Source organism: Aquila chrysaetos, chromosome Z (genome assembly GCF_900496995.4).
Source record: "Aquila chrysaetos chrysaetos chromosome Z, bAquChr1.4, whole genome shotgun sequence".
Classification (NCBI taxonomy): domain Eukaryota; kingdom Metazoa; phylum Chordata; class Aves; order Accipitriformes; family Accipitridae; genus Aquila; species Aquila chrysaetos.
In genome coordinates, this window is record NC_044030.1 from 39,771,376 (window position 1) to 39,794,897 (window position 23,522).

General features: G+C 35.5%; 1 protein-coding gene across 2 annotated transcripts in view; it reads left to right on the plus strand.

Annotated features, from left to right (window-relative positions):
- The window catches only part of LOC115337150 (contactin-associated protein-like 4), a 255,543-nt gene that overhangs the window by 55,419 nt on the left and 176,602 nt on the right, over nt 1-23,522 (plus strand). The gene's annotated exons all lie outside the window — the stretch shown is intronic.

Genomic DNA, 23,522 nt, shown 5'->3' on the forward strand with positions numbered 1-23,522 from the left:
ACCCTAAATAATCCTCTTTGAGGAATTAAGTGTAAATGAAAACCCAAAATAAAAATCCAAAATAAAAATCGAAATATGCATTAACAAATCCATTTCAGGAGATGTTATCCATTGCGTTCAAACCTAATTAATCATTCTCAGAATAACATAATGTACCTGAAAAATCAACAGGAATCCTCAAGACTTTTTAAGGTTTCAAATCCAAACCAGAATTTTGAGTCCATTACCCAAGAATTTTGTGAAAAATAATTTTAAAAAAAAGGTCATGAGAAACTAGTACTAACTAAATCTTCAGGAAAGATGAGAAGGACTTAGTTAAGAGCATTTGCATCACTGCCAGACACGTGTTTTACTGCAAGATTTAATCTTTGAATAAGTACTCTGAAGACTGAAAAATATATTTTACTCAATAGTGGCCAAGGTATTATAGTAAAAGAAGTATTATAATAAAAAAAGTATCTTCACCCATTTTATCAACATTTATTTTTTGTCGATAAATTGAAATAGTCTCTTATTTTAGAACTTTTCAAATGTAACAAAATATACACAGTACTGAACACCCTGCAAGTGTGAGCAGTATACTACAAGTATAGCTAATACAATTTTGAAATACACATGGAATTTTAAGTAGATAATTAGTGTCATTGATCAGGCATTGATTTAAAAATATCCACAGCTGAGATCTCCAGTGTTGCCAGCTGCAAGAAGAGAGGCACAAGGGTGGGAATTTTAACACAGGCATACTCCAGAACCCTTTGATGTGAATAGAGCTTTAAGCATAATTTCTGATGATAGTTGTTTCATTTCAGTAATACTGTGAAATTCCATTGAAAATTCTGAATTTTTAAAAGGGAATAATTGTAATAATTTAATAAAAATATGTGAACAAGTGTATAAAATAGACTTCATCCAAATCTTTTCAGTATTGTAATTTATTTGTGTTGTTTTGTGAGTGATGAGTGAAAGTTGTGTTCATTGTTTTTAGAAATAAAGCAGCCAAAGGCTGCCTTTGATACTAAATCCTTGAGCTATAGAAAGATGGATGTTTTTCTGATGGGAAATCAAAAGGGTCTATTGATTTGAAAGTGTAAATTGTCAAAAACAGACTGGCAGGAACTCACTGATAAATCAGTTTTCAGACAGCTCTTGATATTTCAACTTCTAACATTTTAAATGGGATTAAGCTGCCTCATGTCAGTGTACCCAATTTCTAAATATAGAACGAAGGGATGAAGTGGGATCTCCACTTTTGCTGTTGTTGAGAGAGATAAATAGATTTATGTTTGACAAGCACAACCCTTTGAGATTATTGTATGTCTGTACTTCTGAAATAGGATGTTTGCAATTTAAGAGAAATTATAAAATCACTGAGTTTTTACTTAAGCACAAAACCAAAAAAGGGCTCAAAGTGAACTGTAGTCAAGTATGGATTCATCCTAAGTTCAGGTGCTTAAAAATTGTAAAAGTATCTTCAATGAAACCAAAATCAGGTCGGATCAGGGATGAGAAAGAACTGGAAAATGTATCACTATTTATTAGAAATAATTGAATTTTTTCTCATTTTGTTCCAGCTCTTTTTCCACAAAAGATTTTTCATAAGATATTCAGTGGACCATTTGCGTGTCTTTCAATGTATCTTTACAATATTTTATATCCAAAAGCTTCAAGACATCTTATAAACTTGTTTTGATTAATGAGCCATGAGAGTTTAAATAGACATTTTAGCTTTATTAATCATAATAATTCTGGGCAATGTGTGTAGTGTTGTTTTGTTTAGTCCTTTGCTAAGATATTGTTTTATGTCTCTAGGTCTTCAGTGACTTCTCACAAATAACCACCTTGTTAACTGCAGAATATTCTTTTGATTTTTTGCTAATAATTGTGGGACACATTACATTGCTAAAAAGAGTATTGCATTCTGAAGTGACCACTAGTTGGCAAATGACACATCTTTCTCTGTAGAAACTAATTGCTCCTGAATGAAACTGATACTGGAAAAATCTTCAACTTCCTTAAAAATTGATGGCTTTACAGTTTTTCAAAGTTCAGCTGTTATAGATAAATTATTTTGGATTACTAAAATGTAAGTATTCTGACTTAGGTTTACAAAGTTTAACACATCCATAACCATATACATTTCCATTTTGCTAAGATGCAAATGTTCAATAGAAAGATGAGTAAAAGTATTTTGAGCATTAGCTATCTGTGCCTCATACATAATCTAAAATACAATAAACCAGAACAGATTCTGGTTTTGCTATTGATTTTTAATGAAGAATCAAGCTCCTTGTATTTTAAAGTAATAATTCAATAGCTTTGTTTTCTGTGATATTCTGCTTTCTGCACTTACCCTCTAGCACTGTAGACATATTTAGGTATAATGTCTTTATCATAAATTGAAAATTATTTGTTTAATTAGCCACAACGACTTTTCTAAGTTACCTTTTTTACCCCCTCTAATATCCATAACAGTAATAGTTTTAAAACATATTTTGTAGGGAAATCACAGTCTCTAATAAGTAGTTTCTGTATATACTCACAGGACTAACTACTAATTCACTGCAGAAGGCCAGCTGTCTACATTTAGTAAAAAGTCAACCTTGAAATTGGTAAGCTTAGAAGAGTAGTCATGAAAGAGTAGCTCAGGCAAAAATGAAACGACCCATTAAAATCATAGATTTCACAACTCATTACATTGTTGACTGTGTTTCCTCAAGGGATTGTTTTGCCTTGTGGAGAACTAAGAAGGCTTTATTATTTTTCTAGCCCGTAGAAATGTGGAAAAGCTTTCATCACTTAATTTTTTATGAGATGGAAGTGCTAGAGATATAAGTATAAAAAAAAAGTAATTTCAGCTTATTATTTCCTGATTAAAAAAAACCAAAACAAAACAAACAAAAAACTCCACCTCACCTTCTATTTAGAACTGCAACAAAGAATCTCTTATTTTTGCTGCTATATGAATATTTGTCACATAAAATTAATTATGTGATCATAATCGGTGCCTTTAAGTTTCCTAGTGTGTGTACATGGAAACAGAGTAGTGTAAACAGACTATTACAAGTAGACATGCTTCAGGGACCATACATATGCATAGGATTCTTCATGCTCAAATGACAGAGCACAAAACCCACCATGGCTCTGTTCTCATTTCTTAAGAACATGCAAGATATTTTTCCTCTCACAAATTCAGAGAAGTTGTCTGTGTCCATCTTTCCCAGGACTCCTAGAAATTTTTTTCCATATTCACCTACTTGACTAATCCATGGGTTTCACTTTATTCTCAAAGAGAGTATTTTTAGCTAGAGTGAGACATTGTAAGCCACTGTTAAGCAGTTGTCCCTCAGGTATTCGTCATTTTCTGGGACTGCGAATTGAAAAGAAACCAGGAAGAATTTGGCAAAGTTAGGACTGAACTAGGATTCCTGCCACATAAAATTATGACACCAGGAATGTCAGTATGAATATTGCTGGACTGTTTGACCTAGTGCCAGGACCTGAAGCATCTGGAGCCTCCTCCTGGGAGGGAGTACACAGTGACAGACAAGAAAAATTTTCTAAATGCCAAGATTTTGCTTTACGGAGGCCAAGATTCCCAGTGCAGTTGCTGGCTATATTGCATCTACAGTAGCTCTCAAGTTCTTTTATGTGTCTTTTCCACTCATTCTTCTAACCTTTACACAATTTCTAAGATCAGAAGAGACAAAGGCACAATTACTTTTGTAGCTTCCTACTTGCTGAGGCAGTTTTGGCTTACATGGTTACAAATGTCCTTCTGGCCTTTAATCCAGGTTCCAGACTGACTCGACTCAATTTCACAGTTGAACCACCAGATATTCAAACTAGAAATGAAGTCACTGTACCCGGTTGACTGTCACATATAAGAACTGACCCTGCAGCTACAGAATATCCTACCATGAAAATAGTTACCAGAAAAAAATCCTCAGCCCCAAATCCCTAAAGAAATTGTTACCTGCAACTGATTCAGGTTTTGGTGCTGATAAGCCTTTGACTTCTCATTGGATCAAAAGAAGATAGGACCTTACTATCTTCATCCATGTCATAAAAGTTGCCTACTGGCAATATCTGTTTGCCTTCCATTTGTGCAGCATGCTTGATATTTTTTGCCTCACAGTATCAATATTTATGAAAAAAATTATGACTTTATAAGGTCATAATTTGTTCTCTCTGAGAGTCATTCATTACCATCCCTTATTTTCAGCTCACTTAAAGACTTTCTTCATATATTCTTCACACATTAAGTATTTACATAGTATTTATGATGAATCTGATGCAGTTGTATTAATCCTCTTTAACTGAAGTCCAGTTCAAGTCATAGTGGAGTTCTTTGTCTAAATATATACTTCTCATCTTTGATCAAAGTCTTGTCTTTCTGTACTGAATATTCTGTATTCTCATCATCTAAATAAAGCAGATGGAAATGAGCTGCAAAATAAATTTCCTCATTTCAGTTCTGGTACCTGGTGTTAGCCCATAAATCTCAGCAGCACCTGTACTTCAGTGGAGCAGTGCAAGCAGACCTTTCAGAGTTACCTTTCAACAAATCTTGTTCGTTTGTTTGCAAAGGTTTGTATGTCAGCCAAATGTGGCGGTTGATGAGGAAAGAAAAAAAAAACCCAAACATATTCTTTGCGCATATTCATCTTCTATAACTAGCAAAATCCTCGTATAAATCTTAGAATTCCTAAGGGCATTTGTCAAATAAAAAGAGAAAATAGAAAAAGAGAGAAAAATAAGCCTGAAACAACTAAAGATTTCAGTCTAGTTGTAAGACTGACAGGATTTGAAATACTTGGAAACAGGGACTTGAAGTTGGAAGTAATGGAAAACCTTAATAATAAACCATGCTACCAAAATTTCCTATAATGTAATTCTTCCTGCATTTTTTACACATCAGTTGATTTGAAATCGAGATCTATATCTTTTCCATTACATGTAACTTCATAAGGGAGGAAGAACATATCAGCTCTTGGCAGGGTATGGTTGGGCAATCAACATTCAGGGCTGATATCTGGCTGTAAAAGGCTCCATTAATATGATCGGCTGAGGGCAGGGTTGTGATTGATTGGTGGCCCATTCCAAGCCTGTTTGTATATCATCCTATTTGGTAAAACAAAATGTACTTATTAGTGGTAAATTACTTAAGGAATATGAATTGAAAGTGGAATTTTAGCTATCAGATGTCTAATTTCTGTGGTGGCTCATAGAGCAGACTGTCAGATACTGAATAAATAAAAAGGCAAATATAATATTTGTGTTTTTTCTAGAGACTATACTTGGACCTCTGAAGATATCAATGCTCTACCACCTAAGTGAAGATATTAATGATTTAGTAACACAATTGTATATTTATATATTTGGGTTAGCCATTTTAGAATGACACAAAGTCATTCTATATTGGTGTAGTTTACAAAAGTATTCGGTTTAACTTCCTCCCCTTCGCACCCCGATAAGGCTATGATACCACAGGTATTCTTTGTACTAGTGTTGGAGAATAGAACATTCTTGGTTATTTTATTTGTAAAGTAGTTATATGTTAATAGCTTTCCAAAATTCTTAATTACCCTCCAGAATGGAAGCTCCTCCATGACACTTAAATATGCAAAATTTGTACAAGATTTGCAGCTGGAAGAATTCAGGCAAACTGGTGTTTTGTGTTATTTTGTGAGTGCCTGCTTTAAGTGGGAGATAAGAGGTGTGGGACAGAATGTCTCTGATGACAAAACTGGAAAAGCTTAATACACTGCTTTCCAACAAACACCTTTGTGGAAAATTTGACTTTTTTAACACCTTTTTTTAACTTAATATCTGCTGCATTACTATAGTATTCTGGTCTGACTAGGAGAGCAGATTTATTTCTATTGGAGATGACCTTTTTGCTGAGAACCTGAGTTAAATTTGATTATCAGCAGTTAAGAACATGTTGACTTTCCTATCCAAATTTTATCTGTTATATTTGCATTCCTTTTCACTTGTTGGACCAGTTGTTGAAGTTTTGGTGAAGCTTCAGCTTCTATTTTGGTCTTCCCTTAGGATATGAAACTATGGGTTAGCCTTGGTACGCAGAATGAAACCTCTCAAACAAACTCCATTATTTGACAGTTTCCACACTCAGGCAACATCATCATTAATGATGCACAGCTATAAAACTAATGTTCTGGCAAAAGTTTAAATCACAGCAATTGGAAAAGATCTTCCTGTTGTTTAGCTTGTGATTATGTTATTAACCAGTAAAAGAAAAGACTGGTCACAGAATAAAGGATGTTTCTTTTTACAATTGGCAATTAAAAAAAGATGCTAATATTAATGAATAATTAATAAAGTATTTTCTTTTAATTATTAATTAGTAGTTTCACCATCATCTACTTATTTAATAACAAAGATCAATATTGTCTAAATATTAGTTTTTACTGGGAAGAAACCTTTACCATACTTTATCTTCATTCACCTGCTTAAGTAGACAGAATTTCCTCATAAGGACATAAATCTGCAAAACCAAAAAATATAAGGTTATCATGTAGGTAGATGCATTATCTATACCATGCCTCAGAATTTTCAAGCTCTAAATCCACCTCTCTTAGAGGCAGAGATTGAGTTTTTGTTCTTTGGACTTTTTTTAACCAATTTGGCCTCAATCCTTGACTAAAACTCTTCAGACTACATACGAGTAAATAGAAACAAGTTCTTGAGTTCATAAATCCATTTGTAATCCAGTTAGTAATGTATATTTCTTAGCCACCTGACATTCATAAATCAAATAAGTAATATGCTGTTAAAATTTAAGGGACTTCAAGGGATATGTGTGTGTATATATATACACATATGCTTTTCTGATGGGTACTGTCAGCTTCTCTTTTTTTTATGTATATGTGATCTGTATATATATATAATATATGATGTATGTATTTATATATGATGTGTATACATATATATATGAAGTTTATCATAATAATCTACTTCAAGAAATCTTTAAAATATTAAAAGTCAAAATTTCACCTCAAAGCAGCCTACGGTTCCCTAACACATTTGAGATAACAAGACAGCCATGAAACCTCTTAGAAATAAGAGCGGACAGAGCAGTCCTATTTCTCATTCAATATCCATCTAGCAAATCCTGGATATCCTGTCATCTCGGATAATGTTTCAGGATATATAGTTAAGCTGCCATATGAATGTTTGCTCATAGACAGCAAAACCACAACAGTACTGTCAGACATTAGTTTGCAGTTGAAAATTAGTAATTGCATAAATATAGATGTAAGTGAAACACATATATTATCTGGTCACATTCTCTTTATGGTTATAACTATTTTTTGCCTTTTATTTTGTTCTGAAAAGAGGGGGTTTTTAGTAATTAACATTTTATTTACCCGTGTGTTACAAGAGATTGAAAATAATTTCCAAATAAAGTAGGTTTATTCCTAAAAATAAAATTTTTAATGGATAATTGCTGATATCAGATTAACTTCTAATTAATCAGACTCATGCCAAAGAAGTGTCAGTTTACAGACTTCATTTTTACAAGCAAGAAGAGACTGTATAAGCATTATTAAGTTGTAGTGGATTGGTGTAATTTTGACTGTGTTCCTTTAAATAAGTCTCTGCAATATTTTAAATGATAAAACATTTCTGAAGAAAAAATAAAGTTGGAATCATACTAGCCCACTGTTCAATTCATGAAGGCTATTAAAAAAGAATATTACTTTTCTGAAATCTTTGGAAACTTTTCTACACAACGACTACTATGATTTATTTATTTTTACATATATATTATATACCCTGATTCCAGTACTTCTGCTCTCCATAATGGCTGTCATTAAAAATAAGAAGCTGTGATGCTCTGAAAAGATGGGATCTGAATATGCATAAATGCACAATTTTCAGTGTGAGAAAAGCTTTTAAGTTAAACATTGCTTTATAAATAATACAGCTTAGATGTGCATTTGTTATACACCAGTTGTTGTAAAACTGATGCAAATACAAAGTCCCTGAATTTCTCATTTGGCTGTTGAGGTTGGCTGATTTAGTTTCATAAACATTATAATGATATTTTTGAAAATCACAAATGAGGACTAATATCATTATAATACTCTGGAAAAAAAAAAAATTAAAAAAAATCCAGATTGCTGAAAAGTGAAGCTTTGTTCCAAGGACTAAATTTAAGTTAATTGAACTGCATTTTTTCTTCATTGTTAGGTACTTCAAGTAAGAAATTTTGCCCTCCAAAGTTGCATGAAACAATAGTAAAACTCTTAATCTGGTAATATTTATAGCTGTACTACCTATAATTTAAACATTTAACCAACAAAGATGTTATCTTCTATTTCTGATAATCAAGCCAGCTGTGATGATATTTGCTGATCATGAAATTCCATTAGTCTAGCTCAATTGCATTTTCCCTATGCTATTTTTCTAGCCAGAATAGTTATACTCACAGTCTCTATGCCAACAAAACTGAGTCAGGAGTGAATGCTGTTTGTCCTTCTCCAATCTAAAGTGTTCAAACCTCTTCTTACTCATGAGGGCTTATTTCCAAATTCTGAGGTGAAATATTGACATCAGAATCCATGAATTCTGAAAAACACAGATATTACACAAATACACAAAACCAGAAGTTCCCTTCGGTTTGAAGAGAAACAGTGTAGCTTATTTTAAATTCTTTCTATAATAAGAATATTAAAACATGGAAGACAAATGAACTAATAGATTTGCTAACTCATGGCTTTCTGAAAGCTCCATACTAAATTGCTATAACAACATTTCAACATTCAGGTCAATATGGAAAAGATGACTGAAAACTAAATACAGTGACTTAAGGAGAGTTATACTAACTTTCCAGCTGAGGATCTGACATCGTGGGTCTATAGATACAAGTCAATGAATTGCTATATAACCTTGGAATTACTGAAAATGTCAGTAGACTGACAAATACTTTAATTATTGATGTGCATATTTTCTAAATAAGTACCATATGACATATAATTCCATAAGTGAACAGCATGCTGGGAGTCATAACTGGAACACCGAGTTAGGGAAATACTGTTTATGTAGGGGACATTGCACTTAATGGTTTGATCTCATCCTTTTACGTGTTTGTCAGGTCAAGTGGTTCACAAATGTACATGTACACAAATGGAACTGCACATGCACATGCATATTGTGACTCTTGAAAAAGAGTACCTTACACAGAGCAAAAATGGAATCAGACTAGACATTTGAGTTGACTTATAGAGTAACTGTCAGTCCATTATAGAATATTCATATTCTTGCGCACATAAGCGCAAATAGACTGTAAGCACCAGAAGGGTAATGCTGCACTTGTTCTCTTATAAAATCACGTTCTCTTTGTGTATGTCAGATCTGTGTGCAGGCCAATAGCCAGATGGAGTTGGCCAGTGTTCCCCTGCTGCTAGCTGTAGTAATTTCTACCCACAATAATGGAAATAAAATAGAGCTTTTCTGTTTTAAATATATACACTGAGAATACTTTTGCTTGGAAACTGCAGGTGCCAATATTTCATCTGTTTGCTTTGCTGTATTAAATGCACCATGTTGGATGTGCTAAAACAGGTGCCAAAGTCAGTGAATCGGCATTTCCAGGGTTGAAATAGAATTTCCAGAATTACTACCATCAGAAAGTGAATCATTGAGGATTGAGATTAAAGTAATGATAAAAACGGCACACACAAACATGTTCATCTGCTCATAGATACTGCCCTGCTCATTTTTTAGCAGGTTATACAAACATATTGCTCCTGCTAAGTACAACTGAAGGTACAACTGGAGATGATCTATCTAGCTTTACAGTAGAACTGGCTGATAAATATGAGGAGGACTTAAGATTTAGTTTGATATTCTTTTTAAATTTGTTGTCATTCTTTTTACAGTTCACTGATGTTGCTGCTTAACACTATACAAATCAGTGTGCAATTCCTCAAGGAAAGTATAAGAGTATCTGAAGTATTCTACTTTTTCTGCAGTACAGTTAAAAATATTTTTTAGTTCATACCTGTGTCAATCTGCTCTTAATAAATGTCAGTATTTCCTATTAAAATGCCAGTGGTGGATTTATGTTTGAGGAGACAGGAACACAAATTATAAATGAATGTCTGGATCACAGAAATACAATCTGGGTATACATATTTGTATTTTTCAATGTAATTCACAGCACTGAAGACTGTAGCTTGAGTTAGGAAATTCAGTTTAATTACCCTGGAAAACATCATCAGAACACTGTCACAGTGACATATATTTAAAATATTCAGTCATCTTGTGTCACATACACTGAGGCCAGCTGGTCAATACAGAATGTTTTAATCTTGCTTTCCTTTTCTTTTAATTCTGTGACCATAGTCAGTAAAATATTGGGATGGCTTCATCATTCACTAGCTTGAAGTGAGCAGTGGTCAATGAAAAAGAACCAGGTTTGATGTGTGTAGTGTTGCTACATATCAAGGTGCCGGGATTAGATCACTGGTCGGCCTGGACCAGGGAAGAGACGGATAACACACATGGTGTGAGCGTCAACTCCGTCTTTTATTGCGCAGTTAATTCCTTTTATACTAACAACGGTAGGTGGGATTACTGATATGTCATAGGGAGGCGACGACTAGCCTTCTACCTTTCCATGACATCGCGAGATCTTCCGAACGCCGTACCCTACAGATGTGGTTTGATAGTTTGGTTTTATCTGCTTGTTTCACATCTGAGGGAATGAAAGGAAAACAACCAGAAAGAAAGAAGATTAAAATTTTTAAAAGTGAATGAATTGCAGAAGTTCAAATGTAAAAACATCTTTGTCAATGTAAAACATTTTTGGCCATGAAAGCTATGGCTAATTATGAGTGCTAGCTTTAAATTGCAAGACAGCAGAGTAACATGTTGGGTAAGAACACTGAACAAGGACAACAAATATAGGTGGTCCACTGAAAGCAGCTGCAATGTAAAGAGCATGTGAAAATTTATTAGCTTAAAAGAAGTTGTATAACTTCATCAAATTGTGCTGAACAGTGTATTGGAGTTAGTTATGCTTTTCTTTTGTTTTATTGTAACAAATATTGATACAATAAATACATATTTTCCATTTCCATTCCATTTGGTTTATATCTGCTAACAGAATGTTGTTTATACAATTAGAAATTACATCAGTACAGGATTCTAAATAAGAATTTTCCTTAAACTCAGCAGTATAATCAAAGATGGTGGCAATGAGATCCTTTTATTCTTGTTTTCCCCATGAAGTTTTCTATGCAACACCTACCTATGAACAAAATGATCTCCTAAAAAATTTACATGCTGAGGTGTAAAAAATCCCCACTTTGCTGATGAAGAAAAAAGAGAGAGAAGATTAAAGATGAAAAGTAGTAATCCAAGCTTCACAGAGAGCAGGATTTACTAATACAACATCCTGAACCTGGATATACCCAGAGACTAGAGAAAGAAAAGACAACAGCACTGCTGCAAGAGTGCATTTTCCTAACAATGAAACAATCTCCCAAATTAAGTTCTGGCTAAATTTCAGCCTTGGATTATAGTCATAATATGTGCCAAAAAGGGGTACACCTGCAAAATATGTGAAATTCCTAGTTCCTAGTAAGGGAGACAGTTTGCTGATGATCATCAAATAAAAGTGGTTGGTGATAGTCAAGAATCATGCAAATCTTGTAATGAACTGGCACCCTTCCAAAATACTTTTTCTTGAAAAGCATTGTCTATGAAGAAAAGAACTACTTTCCCAGCAGAAATCTGTTGGAAGAACATCTTTCTAGTACCTGTCTTTTGCTGGGGGAAAAAAAATCCCTTTTAAATACATAGCAGGAATGGCTCAGCCTCAGAGTATATCCTACACAATTACAGCTTCATTATTGTATTTCTAAAAACCCGTTATCTATTTAAATGAAAATATGGTCTACTTTCAAAGAGTAAAATATAATATTAATTACATGAAAGTGTTTGACTCAAACTTGGGCTTTCCAACACATACAAAACATGTTGCTTAGTGTAGACAGCCGGTTCCTAGCACTTTATGGTATCATGGTGATGAAAAATCTGAAGAAAAAATACAGGCTTTGATAAGTCTTTAAATCACTGCTAATAAGTTCTTCTTTTGATAAACTATGACAATCACCTTTATAAAATATCTCCCTGGATATATTTACATAATGATTGATTGAGGAGAAATGTCTTCAAAGCCTTCTGAAGATAGAATGTAAAATGGGATTCACTCACTCACTCTCTCGCTCACTCACTTACCTAAATTACTGTTAACACAGAAGGAGGATGAAATAAAGTTAGCTACATTCTTCTAACTGGCTTCATGAAGCTAGAGCAAACTTTGTCATTACTAATACCATTTCCCAGCACCTTTCTGTCATGTTGAATCAGATCCAAAATGCTTCTGAAACTTTTCTTGATATAGTAACTGGTACTTGTCACAAATTATTATTAAAACCTAACATTAATTTTATAATACCTGCCACAATTTTGAAATTTAAGATCCTTACATATTAAATATTCTGCAAATGCAATTGCTGCCTCTCTTCTAAGATCATACCTGTTTTCTTCAATGATACTTAGGTTCAGAATATCTTAAAATAAGGTAGAGCTTCCTACAAAATTAAGCTTGTTCTGCATTTGAGGCCACTGGAGTAGCTGCTCCACCCACCTCCCTTAGAAGACAGTCTGTCTGACTGAAGCATTCATATGGCTCTTTTAATGTTCTGCCTAGCTCAAAAGTCCCTGAAATTTTTTAGTAGTTCTGATTTCCATTGAGAAAGCTCTGCATGCCACCTATGAAATACTACTGGGAAAATACAGCTTCCTTACATGGATAAACTAACAAATTGCTGTTATTTCTATACTTATTCCTGGAAATTACTCAGATAAATTCCTCTCATTCTTAAACTTTTAAGAAGCAAGCCTTCTTCGCGCATCTCTTGGCAGCAAAGGTAACATTATAGCTTTCAGAATCAGATGCCATTCATGTGGGACTTTTTAGTGTTTCTTCAGACAGTGCATCTCATGAAATATTCTTGTGAGTGAGAAGTTCTAGTTTGGGTTTTTTTTTTTGGTTGGGTGTCTTTTTTTTGTTGTTTTTTTGTTTGTTTGGTTGGTTTTTTTAGTGTGTAGGGTTTTCCCAAATACCACACCTTTATAAATGCATCTTTTAGTTGTTCTTTCACAATATTTTCTGAAGCCTGGTCAAGAGCATCCAGACTATGTTGGCTCATCTGTTAGGAAAGAAAGGGTGGTACTCAGGACCTTCAGAGTTTATATAGCCCAACAAAGTCTGATTTTGTTACAATGTAGGGAGGTAAGTATTGTTTTCCTAAAAGAGAACACCATTCAGAAGACCTCTTTGAAGGGAAAATCTTGTTTTGATTCCTTGAAATCTATCCAAGATTTCATTCTGTGTTTCTGTTATTGAGACCTTAGTACTTATATTGAGCTTAACCTAACTCTGTCCGTTTTTAAAATATGAAGACAAGACCAGAAAACAGCTAAAGAACTATGCATAAAATTGGAAGTATTTGTTTTACCATTTCTTCTTAATAGTTAGGACAGCTTCAGCTAGTACTTGGTTTCCTAGATTCAACTTACATTATTTAAGCACTACTAAAATCGATGGGAAGAGCTTAAGATATTGAGTGGTTTCCTACAGAATCCAGTTATGTCAAGCATACTGAACCATGACACTGTCCTGAAATTCACAGACATGGAATCTTTTTATACACTTTTAAATCAGCAGGTCACAACTGCTTTTAGTCTCCCCCAAATGACTAATATGTCTCTTTCATGCAGAAGGTAATTGCTTACTAGAAGTCTTAGATTCCCCAACTACTCAAAGCCTACTGTTTGAGTAATATCTAAATAAAGAGATATTTCTTTGTTCTTACAATTTAACTAAACACAATATAGCTGCTAAACTCACCAGCTTAAAATAAGAAGGAGAGGAGCCTGCAGAGATGAAAACACCAAGGCTGTTCTCTTTGGGACAAGATAGACATGGGCCTTTCTTCAGGGAATAATAACCCTTTTTGAAGATCTGAGCTTCACTGCATTGAATGCTCTTTTGTCTTTTTAGGTGTTAGGATTGGTTATTTTATATGATAGTTTTAAATATAGGTAATACACGAGTATGAGAAAGACCTTTTAGTGCTGAATATAATCTAATGGGAAGCAATAGGATTTTGCTTATATCAAAAGCAAAAGATAATGTAGCTATCAAACATGTGGTTGAAAAATACTATACAGAAACTTTATATATGGAGCACTGACTGCAGAGCTGGCTTCTGATCTAGCAGTCCCTCTCTGCCTCCTTCTGTCTGTGTTCAAGGATGATTCTGTGTCCAGTATTTCTTATTCATAGCTCAAGGTCCATCACCCTCTTCTCAGTTTTACTTGCCACAGTTTACCCATGGTTTCAAATTTTGATGTTTACTTGTGCATCTTTTATCACTGAGATATGACTCAGAACAGCATTGTTGCTATGGATTATGCATAGCCTTTCTGACAAACTGGCCAAGTTGTGATTTACACTGTTTGGCATCTTTGGCTATTTAGGTTCTTCCTGATATTACTTTTCTTGCACTCTGTTAGTGTATAAATGGGAGTTTCTACTTACATGAGCTCTATTTCTTGGATTGCCTTATTCAAGCACAGGAGAACTAAAATCTAGAAGACAAAGGTTCAATCCCAGCATTCATCCTCTTCCCCAGTTCTGTTATTCAAGACACTTTTCTAAGAGACCAAGAGGGTTCTTGCCTGGTAGCAATCCATCAAACAACATTGTTTATTAGATATTTCACCCACCCCCCATCCCTGTCATCAGTCAATAAAATTTTAGAGAATGAAACCCTTGCATTGTCTACTTAAGTGTTAGCCTATAGTTTTGTAATCCTTCACTTGTGAAAGAGGATGTCTTGCTTTTCAGCTTAAGAAAGGAAATAATATCATATTTCAGTATTTTAGGTTTTTTGAATGCTCTAAAACACTTCATTTGGCTTTTCTAAGCCTAGAAAGGCTCAGTTGTCAATTACTTGCATGTAGAAAATCTGCTTTGTAATATGTGCAGCCAAATTTATCCCTGGTGCAACTTTATTGACTTCAAATTAAAATCAGCTTCTGTTAAATGATCCATATGGGAAATACACAGCTTGGTTAATCAAAGGAAAGCATCCTTTATGATGTGTGTTAGTGTAAATCTGGATTTTTACTTATATGCATTGCTTGCAGTTATTATGATTAAATATGCAAAAAAATAGACTGAATTCAAAAGTAGTATAAATGGTGATGCTGTCTAAACGGTATAGTGAACTGCATGTGAAGAAGCTGGTCTGAATATACATATGAGTGTGAATTGTGGTTTACATAACAACATAGGCAACAGTAGTCATAGAGCAGGATAAACAAGTAGGGGGGTGCTGTTCATGAAAAGGGGAAATCTTTATATCCATTTCTATTCTCTGTAGTTCAGAATTTTTCAAATGAAGCAGAAGGAGCCTGGCAGCCCGATAGCTGCAGAGAGCCAGTTTGGAAAGCTTAAGCATCACCTAACAAATTGTCTGCCAGAAAGTTTAAGTTTTAAACATTATATAACTCTCCAAGTCCACTGTAAGAGTACCCAGGTATTTTCTGTCATGGATTTGAGGTTTTGGGCCTTTTCCTCATTGTCCTGGTTTCAGCTGGCATAGAGTTAAGTGTCTTCCTAGTAGCTGGTACGGCGCTATGTTTTGAGTTCAGTATGCGAAGAATGTTGGTAACACTGATGTTTTCAGTTGTTGCTCAGTAGCATTTAGACTAAAGTCAAGGATTTTTCAGCTTCTCATCCCCAGCCAGCGAGAAAGCTGGAGGGGCACAAGAAGTTGGCACAAGACACAGCCAGGGCAGCTGACCCAAACTGGCCAATGGGGTATTCCATACCATGGGACGTCACATCTAGTATAGGAACTGGGGAGTGGGGGCGGGGAATTGCCTCTTGGGGACTAGCTGGGTGTCGGTCGGCGGGTGGTAAGCAATTGCACTGCGCATCATTTGTACATTCCAATCCTTTCATTATTGCTGTTGTCATTTTATTAGTGTTATCATTATCATTATTAGTTTCTTCTTTTCTGTTCTATTAAACTGTTCTTATCTCAACCCGTGGGTTTTGCTTCTTTTTCCCGATTTTCTCCCCCATCCCACTGGGTGGGGAGGAGTGAGTGAGCGGCTGCGTGGTGCTTAGTTACTGGCTGAGGTTAAAACACGACACTCATTCATTACTAGTTTTGTTCTTTTGTAGCTATTTGCTAATTTTGCTAATTTTTCTGTTTTCAATGTCTTAATGATAATGGTATCGTCACCCTTGTGAAGCTAAGGAATTATGAAAATGCATGCCCTTAAGACACATATCCTAGCAGACAGGAGCCAAGATGAGGAAATAACACCCATTCAGCATTATGATGTATTTATATTGGTGGCCATGGGAGAAGGCAGGGGATATTTAAACTCCAGAAACAAGGAAAACAATCTCATAGAATTTAAACTATATGTGAAGTGCATAAGAATGAAAATCTTCTAAAAATATAGGCAATCTGAAGGAAAGCAAGTCTTCTGTAAATTTAGTGTCTAAATCCAGGACAGATTACAGGACTACAATCTTGTTTATAGTTTAGCAACTGAAGTGCCTAAGAAATTGTTGACTAAACGGTAAGCTGATTACTTTAATGAAGAACACTTCCTTGTACAACTTCTGCAGAAAAGCTTTGTGTATTACTTGGAGGGAGGGTGCAAGGAAACCCCAATATATTGTCACTTAACTGACTTGAAAATGAATGTTATAACATTGTAGAAAGAGAAATCAAGAATAATGAATGTTCACAAGGCAAAATTTGGTTCAATAATATATGAAAGATATATGATTGCTTAGATTTTAAATCTAGAACAAATCAAACAATTTTAATGCATTAAAAATATCAAGAGCTTAGGAAATTTTCCCATCATGTAATACTCAGTTTATTTATGAATATTACATAAAATGAAGGAGTTTATTTATCAATCATTATGTACACACGACTGATGGAAACTTTAATCTTTGATTGAATCTCTGCTAGGCTGGATGAAACCAGCCTGCCAGTAACAGTAGACACTCTATTAACCTGTCAGCCATCAAGGCAAGCTGGCAAGTTGCTACTAAAATGGGCTTGAAAAACAGAGATTCATGAGTTAAGAAAAAGAGTTAGTACTTCAGAAAAAGTATATGGTTTCTAGATTTGTTCAGTAAATTAATGTACTTTAAAGATAATTACATTGTAAGTGTACAAACATTTTTTTTAAATATTTATATTAAAAAGAAATTAAAATAGGAAGAACTAATGTCAAATAGAATCAGAAGATTTTATATATTTTTTGTGAGTGCAACTTAAAGTCAGCATGGTCTTCATGAAAAGGAACTGTGTAATGCTTGGGTTTTTTTAAGAGAAATCAAGCATGAAACTGACATGTTTTTGCAGCCTGAATGTAGATTTTTGATATAGTGCACACAACCAATCTCAATGTTGGTAAGAGTCAGCAGAAAATAAAAAGGCTTAAAAACCCCCTGAAACTCAAACAAAAAGTCTCTCTCTTATAGGTTGTCTCCCTTGTGAAAATGATTTTTCTGATTTGCTGTTAGGTCACAAGGAAAGATGTTTCATCAGTGGCTGTTAGAAAATACAGTGAGAGGTAATTGAAGAAAATGTATGCTTTACATAAATGACACTGGCAAAAAGAAAAGTTAGAGACTCAAGGTGAAAACTGAAAAATCAATAACTCAAAAAGTTTACGAATGACAAAGTTATGTTCTTCCTGTAAATCTTAGTTTAGCCCTGTGTGTTTATACATTTTGGCACAGTCTTGATTAACGTACACAGTATCTGCATCCTCATAGAGACTCTTGAGGACCTCCCCCGATCTCCCCAGAAGCATCCACACCACAAAGCATGATCATCTGACAAGCTTTTCTGGTTTTCAACAAGATCCTTTTGACCACCCATTATGCCCCTGACTTCTATGCATCACCATGCCCAGACGTATGCTACAACAAAAAAGATTCTGCTAACCACTACAATTTGTTATGCACATTAACCTTGCTGCAAGGATAGGACACACTTTAAAAAACAGACTATAAGGTGCTGGGTGAGGAGCTAACATGCTCTAATAGTATTTCTTGCAGGACTGGGCAAATGTTTCATCTCTGTGATGCTGCAGGTAGCAGTCAGATGCTGGGAGGACAGCTGGCTGCTGGACAGTCAGACAGAAGAGCTCCTGAAGAGCCTTTGATAGATGAAAGCTTCATGTGAACAAGAGTGGTGCAGTGCTGCAGGAAACATGTTGCAGCTGTTGAATGGTGATCCAGGCCAGGCTGTGGCTTCACACAGGCCGTTGGAGACATCTTTCTGCTTCTGCTCCATTGCTATTCTGTATGTGCCTTATGTGGCATTGGTCAGTAGAGGGCTGACAGAGGGCTTCTGGGACTGCATCTTTATTGTAAACCCCCAAATCAACTATTCCTGGCATTAGAAGCCTGTGCATCTGTGCCTCTTCTTTCCATGGGAACTAGTGCAGTATGATGAGGGGGAACAGGCTACCTGGTGGCTTGCCTTGCAAAAACTTCTGGAAAATGTGGTACGCAAGGCAGAAGTACCTCCGTCAGCTGGCAGCAGGTAGTGCTGCCATAACAGAGACTTGGCTTTTCAGGTATTTTTTGTTTGTGTCTTTCTAACTTGCTCTATCACTTAATTCTGAACAAAGCTCTGCAGTCACCAAGTGAAAATGGGTTTTGCAGATGGGCTTTAAAAATTATGTTCTCAGCACTGTCTGCCTGGCTACTCCTGTTGACAATACAACCCTCCCTTTCAATTGAAAAGTTCAAAGTTGTCACCAAATTTACCAGTGTGACACAGTATTCTGAGAAGTCTTTGGATGCCATGACACTGCAGGGTGATGCTGTGCATGCCTGGAAGCGTTAGTGGATGATCTGAGGATCCTTTCATCCATTTTCATACTGCAAGTTAAGTTGTCTGGTCTTGTGTGGTGTGTGCCACAGATACAGTATATGCTATGGATGTGGACTGCCCAGCTTGTGGGTGTGAAGGCCCTTGTTTAACCTCCCAGGCTGGGTGTTCACAAAGTTTTCTTACTTGCCTGATGCTGCCACACTGCTCTGCACAGCCACTAGAAGATGAAACAATATGGACATAAAGATAAGGCTGTGGAGACTGCAACAGAGCAGTTGAGGTGCAGCCACTGAAACCACAGAGGAGATGATAGTATCACTTACTCTTCCTGAAGAAGTAATTTTAAGGAAAATCTTGTTTGACCTCCTCTGTTTTAAGGTAGAGCAAGTGAAATATTAGTGAGGCCTTCATAGAAAGTAATTGTGAGCATGTGAGATTTATCAGTGATTTAATTTTAACTCAGTTAAATTGGGAAGGTGTCAAAGGATGAAACCCCCGGTAAATATTCAGGACCCTGCTTGAATTGAGGGAGCAGCAGATTTTTTCATAAGGTGACTGATTTGATTAGTATTTGTAGACCTTGTGGCAGACCTGAAAAATAAACAAAACAACACAAAAAGATACTTGCTTTATCTGATGGAAAATTAAAGTTTTTGGAAGCCAAAATGTCATGCAGTTGTTTTAATGGAAAACTGAAGGTTTTGATGGAAGTATTGCAATCAATTCTAGTTTTCAGTTATCAATACTAGGAAGTTGTATGACTTGCTTAGGAAATGATGATCCATACGCTGGCATTTAACAATGATTATGGGACAAATAAATTTACTGGAGTTTTTTCTGTATTCACACTGATTTGCCATTTTGTATAGTTTTCATGATGCCATGAATTTTCTGTTTGGTTTACTGACTCTGAATCAATATGCTTTTTGGCACATTATTTCAGCCCAACCTCACGATAGCCCGAGTTCAGCCCCTAGAGGCTGCTTGGCCTCTCATTTTAGTGGAGCATCTAATCATTCACAAAGAGCTGCTGGAATGGTGAATTGGTTTTTTATGTGTTGATTTCCACAACACAAGATGACATGGCCATGGCTGTCAAGTTTGGTGGGTTGGAAGGAGTATCATGATGCTCTGTCCAACCAAGGGACCCAGCAACTCTGCCCCAAATACCCGTGTACAGATGCATGACTGACCAAATCCAACACGTGTTAAAACTCAGATTTATTCTTCAGCAAAAGCTAGTTAGAAGTCTGGTAACATCTTATAAAACCACAGGCTCAATGATGTAAAGAGAATTAATACTACACGGCCGACTTAAGAATCCCCAAGATTTAAAATGATGGCTCAAAATGCGCATATCACTCACCTAAAAGCTGAGGGCTCTCTCCCTCGAGGAGTTACCTCGGGCAGTGCCCCAACCCGAGAGGGAGTCCCCAACTGCTGACCCGCTGCTCAGAGGAGGACTGCCAACGTGTCCTCTGGCAGGACCCCGTTTATACCCCTGTCGAATCTGACCTGTGGTCATTTAATTCTATTGGCTAGGAGGGTCACCTCGGTGTACCTGGTGCATCTTGATTGGCCAGTTCAAATTTCAATCTGCAGCCTCCAGGGTTTCCTTCCCCTTCTCCCTGCCTGCAGAAGTTTTGTTTCCTGCTGGTATGATGGGGGCAGGGGGGGGAATGTACTGCCACAGTGAGTATGAAGAATTTCTAGCCAGCACCTTGAAGTACTGGTAGCATAGATGTTTTTTAAACAGTAAGGGACTATTAGAGCACAGGAAATTGAAAATAAACATGGAACAAATGTCAAACCTTTTCTTTTAAAGAAATAGACACTTTTTCACCTAGTGATATCCTCTTCATTAAGAAAACATAAGTGAACATGAATGACCTTGCCCTGGCTATATTAGGAAGTGGGTGTGTTTTCATTGGTATGATGAGTTATTTCCTATTTTAATGTCATAAATAATCACTTAGTTAATTCAGGCCATAACAGTTAACAACAGACTTTTCTAAATCTGGCTTTATATCATTTAACTTAATCTGTGGATTTGGGAAACAAAATACACCAAGTAGGAGATTCAATTTAAATTATTAACCACCACTGTCGTCATTTAACTCCAGCCAGCAACTAAGCACCATGCAGCCGCTCACTCACTTCCCCCCAACCCAGTGGGATGGGGGAGAGAATCACGGAAAAAAAGTAAAACTCATGGGTTGAGATAAGAACAGTTTAATAGGACAGAAAGAAAGAAAATAATAATGATAAAAATAATAAAAATAAAATTACAATAATAATAATAAAAGAATTGGAATATACAAAACAAGTGATGCACAGTGCAATTGCTCACCACTCACCGACCGATGCCCAGTCAGTTCCCAAGCAGCAATGCACCCTCCCTCTGCCAAATCCTCCAGTTTATATACTATACATGACGTCACATGGTATGGAATAACCCTTTGACCAGTTGGGGTCAGTTGTCCTGGCTGTGTGCCCTCCCAACTTCTTGTGCCCCTCCAGCCTGCTTGCTGGCTAAGCATGAGAAGCTGAAAAATCCTTGACTTAGTATAGCAACAACTGAAAAACATCACTGTGTTATCAACATTTTTCTCATACTAAATTGAAAACATAACACTATACCAACTACTAGAAAGAAAATTAACTCTATCCCAGCCAAGACAGGACAGCCACCACCCCACACTCATTCTCAGTGAAAATAGTCTGATGTGACAAAGTCTATGTAATTACGTTTGCCTCCTTGTAAGTGCAGAATACCACTTTTACCTCACACTTATTTTTACTGAATACCTATCTTAGGCAAGTGCTCTTTTCTTTTCTTCTTGTTCTCCACCCTCATTTTCAGAGATGTGTCTGTATTTCTTCTGTTAGATGTAGTCAGTTAAGTGTTCACTTAAGGAAGAACATATTCTGTGTCAGAACTCACATTTATTAGACACAGGTCAAATTTTGAAGGAATCCTTTTTTCAGAAACTGTTAATTCTTGACCATTTTGTCAACTTGCATGTGCAAACATGGGGGGGTTTGAGTTATGTGATATGAATTTTCCTTCAGAATTGTTTTCTTATAATCTTTTTTACAAAAATATTCTAAATTTATTGAGAAACAACATGGGTGGGATACAATGGTTGCCTTTAAGTCACTGCTGAGACTAATTGTAGCTGATTTTAAATTAATTTGCTAAATAATTATATCACTAATTATGATTAAGTGAAAATTCAAATCCTCACTCAGCTACAGTTTCCATGACAAACAGGTTCATAAAGAAACCACAGAAAATTCATGTGTAGAAAATTCTATAGTTATATCCTGGAACTGATATCTCTTCTTATGAAGAAATGAATCAAAGGAGAAACTCAATGGGAGTTACGGAAAAATATCTCAAACTATTTACATGATGTTCTAAATCCTGATTTAGATAAAGAGCTAAAAAAAATTTTAAAAATCTACACAGTTTTTAACGCTACCTATAGACTTAAATCTGTTATATTTTAATTAGTTCATAAATGTGTGGACAAAGGACTTGTTATATACATGGAGCTTTATGTATTTCTCTCAGGTCTTTCCACTTACTTTGCTCTGTAGAATGAACCTCACTTTTTGTGGCTTATGAACACCCATATGATTTCCCACCATTTTATTTTAAATGACAGCTTTAAATACCTAAGTAACAATTCTTTTTTCTTTTCATTTTTTTCTAAAGGAGGTAATGTTAAGGACTTGACTCATGACCCTGAACAGAATTAAACCATATTTGATGTTTTATTCATGAAATATTATGCATCTTGAAGCCCATACAAGCATAAGATTGGATTGCAGTTGTCGATTTCCACGTAATACAGTGTTTATTGGTGGTTGTGGGAACTGGATATATCTGTTCTTGTTTTGTGTCTGTATGCTTTAAGAACTTTTCAAGGTGCCTCTTATGTTGTGTAAGTTTGTCTGAATTAGATCTAACTCTCTGCTTACAAAATGGATGTTTTGTCATTTGTTGTCACTCCATTCTCTAATAAAACCCACCAGATGCTAACCGTGTCTGAATACTTGCATATTTTGCAAAATATTTTCATAAACCAACATTTTCTCTTATGAGATAGTTTATGACCTACTCTTGGGCTTCTCCATCCAACTTCACAGACAAGGCAGTAGCCTGATCTGAGTATATAAAAGCAAACTAAGGAAGACAAGGGAGAACAGAATTGATATGATGTCTTTCTTAATTTCAACATGTCTTTCTGATTAGTTAAAATACTATAGGAGTTTTATATATAGCTATGTGTTTTGGGTTATACTTTATCTTGCAAACTGGTCTGTCTCCTGATTGAAACTGCATGTATATATACGTCATACTCTCTTACTGTTTTGCCTACAAATTGGTTGGTCATTTTAAGAGGCATATGTAAATTTATCATCTAACTGTGCTTTATTCCTTCATATACAAATCTGTGTATCAAGGCCTCACAGAACAGAATGATACAGAAGCATTCAGGTTAGACAAGACCTCAGGAG